The sequence below is a fragment of the Xiphophorus couchianus genome, chromosome 11 (assembly GCF_001444195.1).
Source record: "Xiphophorus couchianus chromosome 11, X_couchianus-1.0, whole genome shotgun sequence".
Classification (NCBI taxonomy): Eukaryota; Metazoa; Chordata; class Actinopteri; order Cyprinodontiformes; family Poeciliidae; genus Xiphophorus; species Xiphophorus couchianus.
The window spans coordinates 379,255-385,446 of record NC_040238.1 but is presented as its reverse complement, the minus strand read 5'-3'; the positions used below and the strand labels follow the sequence as shown (position 1 = coordinate 385,446).

The following is a 6,192-nucleotide window of genomic DNA, read 5'->3' as shown; positions in this document are numbered from 1 at the left end:
AGAATATTTAAAACCAAGTTTGTGATTTGTGAAACATTTATCTGATTTGTGAAACTTCAATAAAATGCAATGTCACTTAATTTTTTCACTGACTTAATCTTTTATGACAGAAAACAAAAACCTAAAACTGGATATATCAGCAAAACTAATGGAAATTTCACTCCTTTCACTCAAACTGGACACAGGCTGACCTGTTTGGATATTTAAATCAACCCTCTGTGAGGACTTATCTTTCTTTGCAGAGTTTTTCATTAAAGTAGAAGTCAAGATTAAAACCCACCGCGATAGTGGGTGTGCAGCTCTATGGTATAAACTGTAGTTGCGCGTTGAGCGTGCGGTGAGAATGATTTATATTTGTGAACAAAGAATTATGTGCGGTGTTCTGACTATCAGTGCTACGGGACTGAAGTGGAAGCTTAGGCGTTATGCTTAGCTTAGCATTGGAACAATTTATATACACGACGAAACCACAAGAAGATCACTTCCTTCATCTGAATGCAGTTTAAAATGAAAAGCTATAGATGTATGACCTAATCCTTTTATTATATCCTACCTGTTAAAAATATTTTAAATACAGAGGCGTTTATAAGAATAAAACAGTATCAGACAGGGGAAACAGGTTTTTACTGAAATTAAATTAAACACAGACAAATACAGATCACCGCAAAAAAAAAAATTGCGCATTAATACGTTGTATGTCTGTTATCAGCAGCAGCGCAGCCACAATGTGTCCACCGAACTGCGCATGTCACTGAAATGATAGGATATGATTAATATTATACACTGATATTACATGGCTATTACACAGCTAACCATACCCTAACCCACAGAGTATCGCTACTAACATCTATTTAGCAAAGTTTAATAATAATAAAAAAAAGAGTGAAATTAAACTAAAATATTTTAAAATATAGGGACAAAGTAGTCCAAAAAACAATGTATTTTGTCCTGATTAACCGCCAAATAATAACTTGTTTATAGTAGTAACGACTTTGCAGACGGCAAACTAAAGCCATAAATATAGGCTATTTACAAGCTGCCTGTCATGTAAAGTAAACACATGAAGTAATACAGCAGCTTAATGAAAGCCATGTATAAAATAAATTAAACAAAGCTTACTGTAATCTTCGATGAAATAAAACACATGAAACGATACTTCCACAGGAGGATGTAGCCTATTTATAAGAAATCTTTTTTTTTTTTGCCATTTTAACAAAATAGTAAACGATTATTAAGGAACCCAATAGAGCATACTTTGTTAGCATTAAGTAGCACACTGTTAGCCTTTGCTGTATTTTGTACAGTTAAATACCACAAAATGCCGTAAAACTACCATAAGACATCTTTACAAGTAGTTACTGTAATTTGCATTGCATTATGGGTATAGTACATAGTATTACAGTAACTTACTGTATGTTTTGAATTTGCAGTAATTTACTGTTTACACATTACAGTAGTGGTACTGTACTTATAATATACAGTAAGAATTATATTTGATTTCCAACGGTCATCATAGCTGCTTCATCGTGGTTCCCTGTTTCTGTATTTTTACTCCTTTAGTGGTTAACATATTTTTAAGGCAGAAAGAGAGAATGTACTTTTGTTTTTTTCCCACACCCTAGCTAACATTAATATGCAGTTTATCTAGCTACGACATCAAGGGTGGCTTCGCTTCCAACCAGCTTTTTCTCTCCAAGTGCAAGTGCAACTCTGTCTCCGTGCTGTGGGCTCACACTGCTTCAGCTCTTCAAGACAGGTAAAAAAACACGTCTTAGAAAACTGTTTGAAGCCAAAACCTAGTCTGGAAATGTACATTTTAGATGGAGTTAACGTAGCTTATAGCATCATGCTATCATGCTATAACTTAGCATAATAGCATGAGCTCGTTTGTGCTGGTTAGCCTGGTAACATAACGTTACCTTTACGTTACTAACTCTGGTGTTTTATATAACTGGCATATTGCAACGTTATAAGTTACGTGTCTGTAAATGAGGTGAAAGAAAGGAAAATATGGTGGTGTTATTTTTTGAGCTGGTTCGGAATTAACATTAGCTAAGGTGCTAATTTTACCGTTGAAGGTTTTAGCTTGACTTTTGCCGCTTAATCTTCCTCGGGCGGCTTTGGGTTGAGATGAGCTCAGTGCTGAGTGTCTGTTAGCATTGTTGTTACATCCTTTGTCGAACAATATAACCTTAACTGATAATTGATCCCCCCCCACCTTATTTTTTTTTTTACATCTAATGACTGTTCATTTGTTTAAACCATGACCTTGCAAATGTTAAAAGTGCAGATTAGCTACGTAGGTCAGCAAGGATGAATTTCTAACGTTGTTCTTTTTTTTTTCTTTTCTTCAGATGACTTTTTGTTTTAACTCCCAAGCTTTTTCCCTCCAAGTGGCTGTGCAGTTCTGTCCTGCTGACTGCTAACGTAGCTTCATCTCTTCAAAAGACAAGACAACAGGTAAAAAGACAGCTCTTCAAACATATTTGAAGCCACAAAATAGTCTGGAAATGTAGAGGAGCAGCTAACCTAATCTATAACTTTGAGCTTGCTACAGCTGGTTAGCCTGCTAAAGTACCATTACATCTCCAACATAGTGTATAAGAGTCTGTAAATGAGGACAAAGGTGAAAAACATTAAAGTGGTTTCTGTTATTTTTTGAGTTGGTTCAGCCACAGTGGCAGGTGGACAAAAAAAGTTAATTTCCAACCCTGGTTACATATAAGGACTGTTCACATGTTTAAACCATGCTCCTGCAAATTTAAAGTTAAGTCAGTACTAACAGGTGCAACTATGTACAGGTGTAAATTCTGCAGCATTTGTACTTCAGAATTTACAGAATTTTGTAGTCATGTGAAGAAACATCAACACACAGCTAATTATCGGTTTGCATGTGGAATAGAGCAATGTCCCGCTTCCTTCAGAACATTTTCTGCATTCAGGTCCCACATGCACAGGAGTCACCGCCATTGCAGAAGTCAGACTGAACACTTGTGGAATGTAATGCTTTAAAAAATGCATTTAGCCCCACAAACTGTCATTCACATCCGCTGTTTCAGAGTGATAGCAGGATGTAGGGGTAAAGTCTAGTCTAGTCTCCGGGATGAGGTTCTCAAAAACCTGTTGTAATCTGGGTGAACTGGCCCTTTAAATGTAAATTACTACCAGTAATTCATATTTAAGAGAGTTTTCCTTTTATGTTTTAAAGGTATCTTCCACCAAGATGTCTGTTGAAATGGAAATGACCTTGCCCACTACACCAAGGGTAATCATGCTTGGTAAGAGGAATATTTTCTATCACTATAATTTTTTTGTAGCAATGTATGTAATTGTTATGGTAGTCTGTACTTTTACTCACTAGCGTTAGCCTGTCAAGGGTTTGTCTATTTTAGGAAATAGCTTGATGTCTGCAACCCGGTGGATGGTCAGTATGGAGGAGAAGGTATTTTTCGAGCCAGACCAACTACATGACTTTGCCAGCGTCCTTGCTGTCTTTTTTGGGTCATATTATGTCTTCAATCTGGAGTATCAGGAGTCAGCATCCACCACGCTGGAGATGATACAACGGCAAGTACTCTACACCAAGCCATTTATGAATTAAATTTAATGACAGTTTGACTGATGGTGAAGAACCATAGCTGATTGCTGTATTGTACGTCTTCATTAAAAATTACAATTAATATATTTTATTTCTGTTAAAAAATTCTTTGTGAGGATCAATCCAGATGTTGGTACCAAATGCACAGCCAAAGTCGATACAAGCTGCAAGACGGGAAGTCTTGTCAAGAGGAAAGTAGTCAGTGTCAACTCCCAGATCACCACCTTCTTCCAACAACTTGCTGAATTTGAATGGAGGACTTCCAACTAGGTAAGTATTTTACCAAATGTAAATGTTTATTATTTTGTTGTCTTTTCCTCCTATCTTGCATGCTCTGACTTTACTTTAGCCTTTTTAATCTGATTTTAATGATTATTTATAAATGGCATGTGATTCCTACACAATAGCCCTTTAGAGTAGCCTGCATCTTTTCTGTGTCCGTGGTAAAAAGTGGATGTCGCTGCATCTCTTAATAAATCACACAAATTTATAAGTGTGTAGTCGTTTAAGTGTGGTGTATTTTTATACTATGCAGTTTTCAGTTTATTAGGCACACCTTTGCAGTAATCCGTCAGCACCAACAAAATGACTAAAAAGATTGTTGTACTTCATCGTCATTTGTAGTACGCAATCTTTTGAATTACTGAAGACTGACTAACTGCTGTTGCCATAAACAATCCAAAAACCTGAAGTGAAGCCAGTCCTGCTCATTCTTTATGCAGCTTCTATTATCACTTCAGTCCAATTGATTTTTTTTTTAAACAAATTATCAACTTAATGCTGCTTTATGACAAAGATTTTATGCATTTGAACATTGTCACTTCAGCTTAATTTGTCAGCCTTCCTGGTAAATTTGAAAATGTAGATAACTTCCTGACCATCTCATGACCTCCCACATTGTCTGTCTTATTCTTTACAGTTCAGCTTCCACAAGATGGATCCCACTGATTTTGTTTGACGAATGGAATAAAAGTTCTTCTGATGTAGGAAATGTGTTCTATGGTTTTGTTGTTTTACAGCACATTATATTGTATTGTGACATTGTTCTTTATGACATTGCGAATATGTAAATGGATTTTATTTCTACAAATCTGCTGAAAATAAATACCTGTTATTCACAGTACTTGGACTAAAATTTCTTTTATGAAATGTTTCGGTTTATGGTAAAATATTCTTATATTAAAAAAATGTAAACTTTAATTTACAGTAAAACTCTGACATTATGTTGTGAAACAAGTTTACAGTAGACCAGCTTTCCTATAAAATACAATTACAGTAAAGCAGTTATAACTGTAAAGCACACTCACAGTAAAAATTAACTGTGAAATATCATAACAGTAAAGGTACTGTAGAATGGTAATTACAATAAAAGGTCTAACAGTGCATGTATGTAAACACTGTGTTTCATTGAAATATAATTAGACACTGTTTACAAAGTACTTACAAATATTATTGAAATGTATTTATCATGAAATAACCTATTTGAAAATATTGCCAAAAGTACAACTTCAGAAAAGTATTGTTTGTATATATTTGTGATATATTTTTAAAGATTTAAATATAAAATATAAATTTTTACAAATACATGCAAAGTGTATTTTTAAAAGGATTATCCAAAGTATAATTTTAGTAACATAATTAATTAGAATTTAAAGCATATTTTAGAAAAAATACACTTTTAAAAAGAGTACCAACATAAATTTTTAAAAAGAGTATTGGGAGTATGTTTTTCAAAATGTATTTATTTTATATTTTTAATATAATATTAAGTATATCCACTTGACAACATACTGAAAATGTATTTCAGAAAAATATTTGATATATACTCAAATATATTGGGGTTTTTTTCACCAGAGACCTTCCAAAGCATCAGAGGGATAATTATTCAAATATTTCAGTCAGGTGAAGACTACAAAAGAATTTACAAGGAATTAAATATACTATGGAAAACGGTGAAGTCTCATCATCAAGTGGAGAAAATATGGCAGAACATGGACATTAAGAACAGGTCGTCTGTCCAAAATTGATTAGATGAGAAGAAAACCGGTCAGGCTGGCAAGAAGCCAACAGCAACACTAAAGGAACTGCAAGAATTTCTAGAAAATACTGGCCATGTAGTACATGTGACAACAATCTCCTGTCTTCTTCATATATCTGGGCAATGGGGTAGGGAGGCAAGATGGAAGTATTATCTTAAAAAAGAAAAACATCCAACGCCCTTAGTTTTGCAAAAAGACATCTGAAGTTTCCCAAATGCATGTGGGAAGATGTGTTATGGTCTAATGAAACCAAGGTTGAACTTTTTGGACATGATTCCAAAAGGTACATTTGGCGCAAAAACACTTCTCATTACCAAAAGAACACCATACCTACAGTGAAGCATGGTGGTGGCAGCATCATGCTTTGGGGCTGCTTTTCTTCAGCTGGAACTGGGACCTCAGTCAGGGTGGAGGGAATTATGAACAAAACCTTCGGCCTTCCGTTAGAAAGCTGAAGATGAAAAGGAACTTTATCTTTCAGCATGACAGTGACCCAAAGAACACATCTAAATCAACTAATGAATGGCTTCACCGGAGTAAGATCGAGGCTTTGGA

General features: G+C 34.9%; 1 long non-coding RNA gene across 4 annotated transcripts; it reads left to right on the top strand.

Moving 5' to 3' along the window:
* Positions 1 to 1,708: 1,708 nt before the first annotated feature.
* On the top strand, positions 1,709 to 4,721 carry LOC114153665 (uncharacterized). Of its 4 annotated transcripts, none has more exons than XR_003597370.1 (5): positions 1,709 to 1,756; positions 2,355 to 2,460; positions 3,209 to 3,278; positions 3,393 to 3,868; positions 4,518 to 4,721. It is a non-coding gene; the product is annotated as an uncharacterized LOC114153665 (long non-coding RNA). The 4 variants fall into 4 exon arrangements; XR_003597371.1 differs by having other exon boundaries at positions 1,742 to 1,756; positions 2,380 to 2,460; XR_003597372.1 differs by lacking the exon at positions 1,709 to 1,756 and having other exon boundaries at positions 1,880 to 2,460; positions 3,393 to 3,442; positions 3,527 to 3,868.
* Positions 4,722 to 6,192: the final 1,471 nt, after the last annotated feature.